General features: G+C 37.6%; 1 long non-coding RNA gene and 1 pseudogene across 1 annotated transcript in view; one reads left to right on the top strand and one right to left on the bottom strand.

The window, feature by feature from the left end:
* Nucleotides 1-12,565, top strand: part of LOC132659866 (uncharacterized) — a 995,695-nt gene that overhangs the window by 757,256 nt on the left and 225,874 nt on the right. The window lies entirely within an intron of this gene.
* LOC105615350 (olfactory receptor 7A10-like) lies at nt 5,009-5,986 on the bottom strand (annotated as a pseudogene).

Genomic DNA, 12,565 nt, shown 5'->3' on the forward strand with positions numbered 1-12,565 from the left:
GCCATTTTCTTCTCCAGAGGATCTTCCCAACCCAGGGATTGAACCCAGGTCTTCTGCATTGCAGGCAGATTCTTTACCACTGAGCCACCAGAGTGGGAGTCACTTATAGGTGATTACACATAATTTGTCATCATAAACACATCAACCACTGCTTGACGTTAATGAAAACAAGACTTTCACATGGACACCAAAACTGATACTTCATTGAAAAGATATAGAGCATGAAAATAAAATATCTTGCTTAGTAATAAAAAATGTAGTTTAACTTTTCATCCTTTTGAAATTTTTCCTCTGACTCAAAGGCCATATTAGGTGAAGGTACTCAAACCTGTGCTGTTGTGTAGACTTCACTTGGAAACCTGTAGTGGATTATCATTTGTCAGTAAGGTAGGCACTGTGGACAATGCTGAATAAGAGCACAGGATCCGAAAGAGGAATAAGACTGGATAATCACCTATAAAACACATTGTAGGTTCAAGTCTCCATTTTCAAGGACAGTTATGGCAGTGATTTTCAAAAGAATGTGGTACACAAAATGAAAAGCTGCAGTCTCAGATATCCCCTCTTATATCAAATACCTTGGCTAATAATAAAAATAGTTTTCCCACAGTAGTCCTATTGTTTACTACAATCTTTCGGTAGCACAAAAGCAAAAATATTTGGGATGATATATGTCATCTGAGCAGAAATTATTCTTAAGAAATCCACGCTGCCTTATGAAATAAATAGGCATTCAGTTCAGTTCATTTCAGTTCAGTCACTCAGTCGTGTCCAACTCTTTGCAACCCCATGAATCGCAGCATGCCAGGCCTCCCAACTCCCGGAGTTCACTCAGACTCACGTCCATCGAGTCAGTGATGCCATCCAGCCATCTCATCCTTGGTCGTCCCCTTCTCCTCCTGCCCCCAATCCCTCCCAGCATCGGAATCTTTTCCAATGAGTCAACTCTTCGCATGAGGTGGCCAAAGTGCTGGAGCTTCAGCTTCAGCATCATTCCTTCCAAAGAAATCCCAGGGCTGATCTCTTTCAGAATGGACTCGATGGATCTCCTTGCAGTCCAAGGGACTCTCAAGAGTCTTCTCCAACACCACAGTTCAAAAGCATCAATTCTTTGGCACTCAGCTTTCTTCACAGTCCAACTCTCACATCCATACATGACCACAGGAAAAACCATAGCCTTGACTAGACGGACCTTTGTTGGCAAAGTAATGTCTCTGCTTTTGAATATGCTATCTAGGTTGGTCATAACTTTTCTTCCAAGGAGTAAGCATCTTTTAATTTCCTAGCTGCAGTCACCATCTGCAGTGATTTTAGAGCCCAAAAAAATAAAGTTTGATACTGTTTCCACTGTTTACCCATCTATTTCCCATGAAGTGATGGGACCAGATGCCATGATCTTCGTTTTCTGAATGTTGAGCTTTAAGCCAGCTTTTCACTCTCCACTTTCATCAAGAGGCTTTTAGCTCCTCTTCACTTTCTGCCATAAGGGTGGTGTCATCTGCATATCTGAGGTTATTGATATTTCTCCCGGCAATCTTGATTCCAGCTTGTGCTTCTTCCAGCCCAGCGTTTCTCATGATGTACTCGGCATAGAAGTTAAATAAGCAGGGTGACGATATACAGCCTTGACATACTCCTTTTCCTATTTGGAACCAGTCTGTTGTTCCATGAGATATTTTAAATCAAGTTTGGAAAGCTTTGAGAAAGTAGAAAATGAAAGAAGGGGAAAATTGTTTATAAATCAGACAGAGAAGGAAACAGAAATGTGAATTACTTCAATGGTATAAAGAAGTTTAATCAAAGAAATGAAAATTCAGGAAATAAAGACACAGAACAATTCTATGTTCACACTCTGATCAAAGAATATTAAATTTTGGCTCAAACGCTTTGCAGTTTGCTAAAAATGAGGACTTCTGTTAACCCTATGACAATTAATCCTTCTATTACTGCCATCCCAAAGAATCTTTTCAAGGCTTTCTTTACATCTTCATACCTTAGACTAAGAGGAAATTGTTCAACACAGGTGTAACCACAGTGAACATCACAGAGGCTGTTGCACTTGACTGTGAGCTATGGATCCCAGCAGAGCAAAGGTACAGTTCTAGACTGTTATAGTAAATAAGGAGAAAACTGAGAGGTGAGACACACAGATGGGTGCATACTTGTGCAATAAGTCACTTCAGTCATGTCTGGTTCTATGCAACCCTATGGACTGTACCCTACCAGACTTCTCTGTTCATGGGATTCTCTAGACAAGAATACTGGAGTAGGTTGCCATTTCCTTCTCCAAGGGATCTTCCTGACTGAGGGATCGAACCTGTATCTCTTAAGTCTCCAGCATTGCCAGGCAGGTTCTTTACCACTAGCGCCACCTGGGGAAATCTTAGGGTATGAGTAAAGGATCATAAGGGATCACCACCCATGAATACAGCTTCAAAATATATCCCTATGTCATTCAGAAATAATGACACATTATTAATGTAATTATAATTGATTAGTTGGACCATCTGTTATATTCCACCTGTTATTTATTCCCTATTCTGGGAAAGAACTCAGCTATTATTTCTTTAAATAGCATCTTTTCTTTCTCTCGCACTCTCTTTTCCTTCTAAGATACTCAATATACTTGTTACCTCTTCTAATGGAGTCCTATAATTCTTGTAGAGTCTCTTCATTAAAAAAAAGAAAAGCAGTTCTCTTATTCCTAAATCATTCTACCTTTGAGGTCACTATTTCTCTTCACCATATGATCTGCTCAACTTTTAGTGCTTTCTAATACATCTTTCATCTTATTTATAGATTTCTTCAATTCCAGTATGTCTGTTTGGTTATGTTTAAGAGTTTTCATCTCTTTGAAAATTGTTTCTTATTTTCATTTTTTTAATTTATGATTTTAAGTGTTTTTGTGAGTGTTCCTATAGCTTCCTGAGTTTCTCCATGACACTATTTGAGTTTTCCACTGGCTTGATCACAATCTTCTATGGTGTTAAGTTTGGTTTCTGGAAAACTGTCATTTTCTTTTTGTGATTCTGTGTTACTGTGGTTTTTCATGGTGCCCAATGAGTAGCTCCTCTGGCAGTGCGTTTGAAATAACAAACACCTTTTTCATTTAGGTAAAGGTCTGTTCATTTCCAATTCTAACAATTCAACAAACATGTAACAAGAGTCCTTTCTGTGTTTTTCAGTTAGGTGATACAGTAGCACAAGTCTTTTGTTTCTTTTACCTGAGTTGCATTTATTGAAGTAGGAAATGCAACCCACTCCAGTATTCTTGCCTGGAAAATTCCATGGACAGAAGAGCCTGGAGGGCTGCAGTCCAGGGGGAGGCAAAAAGTTGGACATGACTGAGTGAGCACTCATACACTCACTCATCTGGCTATTTTTTAAGAAACTTTTTTTTTTTTGTCCTTCACTGCCCCTAGCAGAGGCGTTCCTTGGTGCATTGTCATCACTGCTGGTGCCTCTGGGGTCACTGGCACCTTGGTGCTGCTAATGTCCCTGATGTGGCTGGCAACTCTGCTCAGGGAACCATGATAATGGGCAATTTTGCATCATCCAGGGTCACCTGGTTCAGGGTCCCACCAGCACTGCTGCCTGGTTCCCTTTGGTTGTAGATAATGCTGCATCTGGAAGGCCAGGTTCACTGCGCCACCTCCGCTGGTGCTTCCAGGTGCTGTGGGTCTATGGACTCAGCTGCCTCCACCATTGGGCTGGGACCGGGGGCACTGCCTCTTGCTGTTTCCCCCTAGATGCACCTCTTCTGTGTGTTCTAATCAACCCAATTTACCATGTAAAATTGTATGATTCTCTGGACTCCTGGTTATTGGATAGGTGAATATTTGCTGAGTTATGGAAGTCTGATTAATCAGAGATAGAAGGGGAGAGACAAAGGGAGTGTCTTGTGCTACCATGATGCTGCTGTCATCAAAGATAGATTTATTTTTTTGTAAACTGTGAGATTGACATATATATACATAGGGAATTAACTATCATATATTGGTGAAGAAAGACATCCAGTATAACAGTATACAACATCATGGCTGAGACTTTAGAATTACAATGTAGAAAATGACAGGTGAGTATAGATTCATGAGGAGCCAAACAGAGATCAGGATAACCACACACTATACAAACTCATTTGTTAATAAGCATTATATTAAAGCATCTACTACAAAAATGAGTTATTATGCAGCAATAGCTAACTGATCAAAAATAAAAGTGAACAGAACTGAAGACAATTATATTAATTGGCTTCTTAACTATGCAATTATTCTGATATTTAAAGGTAGCATTCATGATTACTCTGTCTTTAAATTTTATTTCAGGTAACTATATTAAAAATTGGTACATTAAGTTTCCTCTCCAGATAAGCAGGAAAAGATGAAAAGTGTGCTTGTTTGCGCTAAACATGTCACCTTGAATCACATGACTGAATAGGCATTTCAGTCCTCCAGTGAGCCATTCTTTGGTCATGCATATATTTTGATATACAAAGTTCACTCTGAACAACACAGTAGTGAAGGGCACTGACCTTCTGTGTGGTAAAAAATCTAAATATAATTTTATAGTCAGCTCTCTGTATCCACAGCTCCATATCTGAATGTTCAATGTAACCTACTAAAATTTATTTAAAATACCTTAGTTGTCAACTTTACTTTAAACAAAAATGAGTAATGAAACTAATAACTATTGTTTAGAAAAATAAGAGAAAAATTACTTGTAATGACATATGTCATTTGAGAATAAATTTTTCTTAAGAAACTCAGTCTTCTCATGAAGTACATGAGTATTTCCAAATATTGCTTACCCAAATGTAGGAAAATTTTGAAGTAAAGTACAAATAAAAAGCCTATGTATCAGGCTGAGGAGTAAGCTTAATAAATCAATACATGGAATTATTTTAATGAAAATTCCAGGGAACAATGAAAAGAAGCAAATTTGATTCTGCAATGATCAAAGAATCACAATTTCTGATTCTGAGGCTTTGAGTCATGCCATCAAGGTCATTTCATTTCCCCCAGCAGAGTTGGCCTTTTCTACCTAGTATTTCATAGAATCTCTTCAGAGCCCCCTTTATGTCTTTATTCCTTAGACTGTAGATAAAGGGGTTCAGCATGCATGTGACCACTGTGTACATCACTGAAGCTGCTGCACCTGATCTTGAACTGTGGGGAGCAGCAGGGTTAAGGTGCACTCCTAGGACAGAACAATAAAATAAAAAGACAACTGAGAGGTGAGATGCACAGGTGGAAAATGCTTTATACTTTCCCTCAGCTGATGAGATTCCACATATGCAAGAAACTATTTTAGAGTAAGAGTAAAGTATCCCAGCAAGAGGACCACCACCCAGCAAGGTAGCTGCAAAATACAATACCATGTCATTAAGAAAGGTGTCAGAACAGGCAAGTTGTAAGACTTGATTGAGTTCACAGAAAAAGTGGGGTATTTTGAAGTCTGCACAGAAGGACAATCGCAACACCATTAACTTCTGTAACAAGGAGTACATGACACCCACGATCCAAGATATCAGAACCAGGAGACCGCAGAGTCGGGGGCTCATGATGACCATATAGTGCAGTGGGTGACAGATGGCCACAAACCGGTCATAGGCCATCACAGCCAGGAGAAAGTCATCTAAACTTGCGAAGAGTATGTAAAAGTACATCTGGATGATGCAGCCTTCAAAGGTGATCAATTTGTTCTATGTCTGGATATTCCACAGCATCTTTGGGACGGTGGTGGAAGTGAAGCTAATGTCTACAAAGGACAGGTTGGAGAGGAAGAAGTACATGGGGGTGTGGAGGTGGGAGTCTGAGATGGTGGCCAGGATGATGAGCAGGTTTCCAAACACAGTGATCAGGTACATGGACAGAAAAAGTCCAAATACGAGGGGCTGCAGCTCAGGTCCCTCTGAAAATTCCATGAGAAGAAATTCTGAAACTTCTGAAATATTTTGTGGTTCCATGCCTTGTAGGTAACTACCAAGATATAGAATAGTAACTGATTAACTTTTAGACAAGCAAGCATTAGCAACCTAGCATGCATGCATATTCAGTCACTTCCGTCATGTCCGACTCTTTGCGATTCCATGAACTGTGGCCTGCAAGGCTCCTCTGTCCGTGGAATTCTCCTGGCAAGAATATTGGAGTGGATTGTCATTTCCTTCTCCAAGGGATCTTCCCGATGCAGGGATCTAACCCGTATCTTTTACATCTCCTTCACTGGCAGGCAAGTTGTTTACCATTAGCATCAACCTAACATAAATGCTCTTACTTACATTTCACAGTCAAGACATTAACTTCAATAGGTATCAATAGGGGGTGAGGCAAAGTCCTTCCTCATTTTTCTTATATGGCATCTTTTCTTTGTTATTCATGTTCTTTGAGCTTTGATCGCTCCTTTATAGGTTCAGTGGGCACACTACTTCTGGTTCTGTTCTTTTACCAGCATTCAAAACCCTCCCTAGACCATACTCTATAAATCATGTATATGCCTTGATTATTCATCCTCTTACACTGAATAACTTTTTTCATATGATTTTCTCATTTGTCACACATATATTTATTTTACTATAAAATTTCAGTTCAGTCGCTCAGTCATGTGTGACTCTTTGTGACCCCATGGACTGCAGCATGCCAGGCCTCCCTGTCCATCACCAACTCCCAGAATATACTCAAACTCATGTCCATTGAATCGCTGATGCCATCCAACCATCTCATCCTCTGCTGTCCCCTTCTCCTCCTGCCTTCAATCTTTCCCAGCATAAGGGTCTTTTCAAATGAGTCAGTTCTTCATATCAGGTGGCCAAAGTATTGGAGTTTCAACTTCAGCATCAGTCCTTCCAATAAATATTAAGGATTGATTTTCTTTAGGATGGACTGGTTGGATCTCCTTACAGTCCAAGGGACTCTCAAGGGTCTTCTCCTACACTACAGTTCAAAAGCATCAATTCTTTGATGCTCAGCTTTCTTTGCAGTCCAACTCTCACATCCATACATGATGACTAGAAAAACGATAGCTTTGACTAGATGGACCTTTGTTGTCAAAATAATGTCCCTGCTTTTTAATATGCTGTCTAGGTTGGTCATAACTTTTCTTCCAAGGAGCGAGTGTCTTTTAATTTCATGGCAACAGTCACCATCTGCAGTGATTTTGGAGACCAAAAGAATAAACTCTGTCACTGTTTGCATTGTTTCCCCATCTATTTGCCATGACATGATGGGACCAGATGCCATGATCTTAGTTCTCTTAGGCTTAGTTTTAAGCCAACTTTTTCACTCTCTTCTTTCATTTTCATCAAGAGGCTCTTTAGTTCTTCACTTTCTGCCATAAATGTGGTCATTTATGTACTCAGGCTTCAACTGTGTATACCACCATCAAATGAGCAGGGGATGCACCTGCATACCTCACTTTGTTTTTCCCCAATGTATGTGAATATTTGTGTACTTATTTACAAGCACAGGGGCTTCCCCAGTGAGTCAGCAGTAAAGAATTAGCCAGCAATGCAGGAGACACAGTAGATGCATGTTCAGTCCCTGGGTGGGGAAGATGGGCAACCCACTCCAGTATTCTGGAGAATCCCACAGACAGAGGAGCCTGGTGGGCTACAGTCCATGGGGTCACAGAGAGTCACACATAATGAAGAGACTAAGCATGCCTGCATACACATTTAAGAAAATGGAAAGTCATTAAATAAAAATTAGTGGCAAAACTACACAAATATACTAGTATATATTATTTAATATGCAGTATGTCTTTAACGTAGCCAATATTTTGCAATGTAAATGGAGAATAATCTATAAAAATATTGAATCACTATGCTGTACACCTGAAGCTAATATAATTTGCTAAACCAATTATATTTCAATTAAAAGCAATAATGACAATCAACATAAAACCAGTTAAATAGGGAGATTTCATACAATTGTATTAAGCAAAACTAAATGGAACATCAAAAACTGATGGAAACATGATATACAATAGCAGTAACTGAACAAGAGCAGTATGCATTAATAATTATTTTAGCCAAAACTTTCACTTAAGTGATTATAACATATAATGTATCTAGAATTTTTTGGCACATAGCAGTTGCTCCATTATTATTTGTTGAATGATTAAGAATTAGATCATATAAGATATGAACATTTAATACATAAGAAAGTTGCATTTCAATTGAGCTGGGAAAAACTGAATTGTTGAATAAAAGCTGGAATAAATGACTGTTTTTCTGGAAGGAAATAAATAGCTTTTTTGTTTTTAATCTAACACAGCTTTAAAAAATCAGGGTAAACTGTCCATTTCAGATGAACATAACAACAAATTTATGCAAAATCTGCATTTAGAAAACTAAAATAATTAAAGCTATAAATTCAGAGAAAAAAAAAGAATATAGAGGACTTTTCTGGTGGTCCAGTGGCTGAGACTCTGTGAACCTATGGACTATAGCCCACCAGGTTCCTCTGTCCATGGAATTTTTCAGGCAAGGTTACTGGAGTGGGTTGCCATTCACTTCTCCAGGGGATATTCCCAACCCAGGGATCAAACTCAAGTCTCATATACATACATACTTTTTTTTTTTTAAAGAATGATACATTAAACTCTATGAAACAGAAAATTTTTGATCAAAAATACTCAGGAAAAACGAATCTAGAAAAACATACAAATGAACCTGTTTGCAAGGCAGAAACAGAGACAGACATAGAGAGAACAAACATATGGAAACTAAGAGGGAAAGTGGGATAAGATGAATTGGGAGATTGAGACTGACATTATCTATCTATCTATAAATATATAAACACACAAAAAAAGAGTATTCTCTAATTTTCCTAGAAAAAATGTGAAGTGTAGCACATTGGGGAAACAACTCGAATAGAACTGTAAACATTTAGAAACAGATATTCTCTAATTCAGGGTTCCTCAGTCTCTGCACTACTGGATATTCTGAGCCAGGTCATTCTCTGTAGTGGTATCTTTCCTGAATATTCTAGGATATTCCTTGCCCATCAGCTACCTCATCCCAGTGTGATAGTGAAAAATGTCTATGGGTGAAGTTCAATTTGTCCCCTGGGGAAATTTATCATCCTTGGTTGAGAAGCACAGTTTTAGGTAAATAATATCAAATATTTGTAAATCTGTGCTATAATAGTAATTTGTTGAAAAATAATATGACAGACCCCCATGTATGTGAGTATCATAGCCACACCATGAAGTGTTATACAGACACTAAAATAATGAAGCAGACTTGTAATTGGGAGCAAGTTCCTAAAGTATTATTGATTTTTTAAATGAGAGGAATAAACAGCAGAAAAAAAGACCTCACTAAAACATAAAGAACATTTATGAGGTACACAGGATCATGTTCAAACATTTGTGCAAACATGTGTGAATATGTGTTAAGTGCATAATTTAGAACATGAAGATTTAAAGGAAACTAAGAACTTATAGAGAAAAATGTCAGTAAGAATGAAATTAGATTAGTCGGACATGATTGAGCAACTGAACTGAACTGAACTGAACATGTTTTATAAAAAAGAGTATGCAACAAAATTGAATTAAAATCTCTGGCTAACTTATACAAAGATTAAAAATTATTAATTCAGAGATACCAACATGGGTCATTAATTCAACATTAAAATTGCCAAAGACTTAAAAATGAAATAATATTATAACCAAAGTGCTTTTAAAATGTGGGAATGAAACAGTATATAAATTATAATTTAATCTCATATAGAGATAGATGAATTCAAATATGCTTATCGAATATAATGGTGACATTTAGTCCGAAGGTCAAGATAAATATTTTCCAAATTATGGTGAAAGGTGATGAACTTTTAGAAAAGGATTTAGTCACAAGGCCACATGGAGCATTAAGGAATAACAGAGATGTGAAAACTCACTGGGAACGTATATTAATATAAAAGATTATTTGTTACCTCTAAGGATTTTTGGTTTTGTTTACAGCAAATAATGACACATGGAGAATATTAAAGTGGCAGCTAAATTAATGTAGTAATAACAATAAAAAGCAATGGAAAGGATATAATGTACAGTACTGTGACTAATAGTTAATAATACTCTATTGCATATTAGAAAGTTGCTAAGAAACAGTAGATCCCAAAAGCTCTCATCATAAAAAATATTGCAATTGCACTAGCATGCTGACAAATGCTAACTAGATTTATTCTGGTGGTTGTTTAGCAATATGAACAAAGATTGATTCATTGTGCTGTACAGCAGCAACAAATACATTTTATATGTCAACTACAACTTAGATTCTTTTTTAAAAACAATGAAGAGAACACTATGGATGATAGATTTGACCAAAAAAGTAATAATAAACTCCTATACAATCCCCACAAATATATCACACGTATCTAAAGAACTGGGGGATTCCCAGGTAGATCACCGGGTAAAGAATTGGCCTGCAATGCAGGAGATAGATTCCAGGATGGGGAAGATCCCCTGGAGGAGAGAATTGCAATACACTCCAGTGTTCTTGCCTGGGAAGTTTCATGAACAGAGGAGCCTGGCGGGCTACAGTGCATGGGGTCGCAAAGAGTCAGACATGACTGAAATGACTGAGTACACACACATATAAAAGAACTAAAGTAAAATAAAGTAAAATTAAAAAAAAGAAAAAAAATGAATAAATAAATTACACCTTAGAGATCATGGGGAAAAAAAAAAAAGCAATAAGAAAAAAAAAAAAGAACTAAACGGCAGTCTGTTTTGCATAAAGAAACAATTCTTTGTTTCAAAGAACAATATAAAAGGAATAACAGGACACTGGCACTACTATATAAGACAACAGATTTCTATGAACCCTTTTTTTTAATAAACTCTGAATGGCTAACAAGCACACAAATATATTCAGCCTCACAAAACAGAAAAAGACTCACAGACTTAAGAAACAAACTCACCGTTGCCAGGAGGAAGGGATAGTTAAGGACTTTGGGAAGGTCATGTGCACATTGCTATATTTAAAATGGATAACCACTGAAAACCTATTGTATAGCACGTGGAACTCTGCTCAATGTTATGTGCCAGCCTGGATGGGAGGGGGCTTTGAAGGGGAATGGATAAATGTATACGTATAGGTGAGTCCCTTCACTATTCATCTGAAACCATCATGATATTGTTAACTGGGCATACCCCAATACAAAATGCTTTTGGTGTTAAAAAAAATTAAGAATAAAATTAAAAAGCAATTGCAAAGTGAAGCTCATTAGCATACCTCTTCTCACCAATGAAATAAAGATTTTTCAATGTAAATGCCCAGAGTTGAGCAAAGACATCTGGGCATGTACATTTCATACTCTGCTATTTCAGGGAAGTATTTGCAAGCATTCATTGGCCTAGATCTACCTTCTTCACGTGGAAATATAGTCTAATATATACCATCTTACAGTTTAAAAAATGGCCTTACTTCTCTGTATAACCTACCCTATTTGTCTACTCCTGTTAATTATCGATCTCTGGGGATTTATGATCTACTTTTCATAAAAGTATTTTATGTTTCCCATTTATTCTTCCAATTAAACTCCCACTATTACCATTTAATTGTCAACATAGACAATTGCATTTTGGAATGCAATGTTCAATTTTATTTTTGACCATTATAAATAGATACATTAAATTATTAGGAAAGCCAACAAAAGACTGTAGTGATTTCTGTTACCTGTGTATGTTAGATTGCCTCACAGGTGACCTCAGGTACATGTTCTTGGCTTCTCTCCTCGCTAACCCTCTCCTGCATTATCTGTGGGGCTCTCAGACTCACCTGCTCGGAAACTTTGAGAGAAGGCTTCGGTGTGGAAGTCCAAATTCTACCCTAAATAGCTGATGATGCAGCCCCAAGTTGTGTCTAATTACAAGACAACAAGAAGAGATAAAGTATGGGTTTCTCAGTGAGATTTAGGTCTGCAAAAGCAACAACTACATCCTGTACAACCAAAGCTGCACAGGCTGGGGGACTGCAGCAGAGGAAATATTGACAGCTTCCTGTGTCAGCTCATTAGGCATGTTTATCCTCTGTTACTCCAACCTCCAAGTATGTGATTGCCCTTAAGGACATGAGGCTGGACAGAATGGACACTTTTATCCGGCTGATTCTCTGTTCCTAGGAGACTGCATTATAAGTTAGGTGAATTCAGTTTTTATCACTCCTCCTTTAACTTTCCTGCTTCCAAAGCTCTAAGCCTCCCAGGACCTCATCACATCCGAGTTCAAATTGTCTCAAAAGTATAATATTGAGAATTTGTCTTGACTGAGTCACATGGGTCTTCAAAGCTTTGATTGGTGGTGGGGACATAACCCTTGAAATCTCTAAAAATTGCTATTCACCTCATCAAAGACAAGGTAACTTTGTGTATTTTTTAAATATAAAAATTGGGCATTATACTATCTGGATTCATGATAGCTTTCCAAGCCAGTAAGATATTTCCCAGTTTTATCAGAAGTTATGAGCTATCATTTAGTCCCTCATTATAAAATGCTTGTAATTATAAAAGAGATATTTATATGTTGTTATGCACCATAACCAGAGAAGGCAGTGGCACCCCACTCC

This window comes from Ovis aries, chromosome 5, assembly GCF_016772045.2.
Source record: "Ovis aries strain OAR_USU_Benz2616 breed Rambouillet chromosome 5, ARS-UI_Ramb_v3.0, whole genome shotgun sequence".
NCBI classification, from domain to species: Eukaryota; Metazoa; Chordata; class Mammalia; order Artiodactyla; family Bovidae; genus Ovis; species Ovis aries.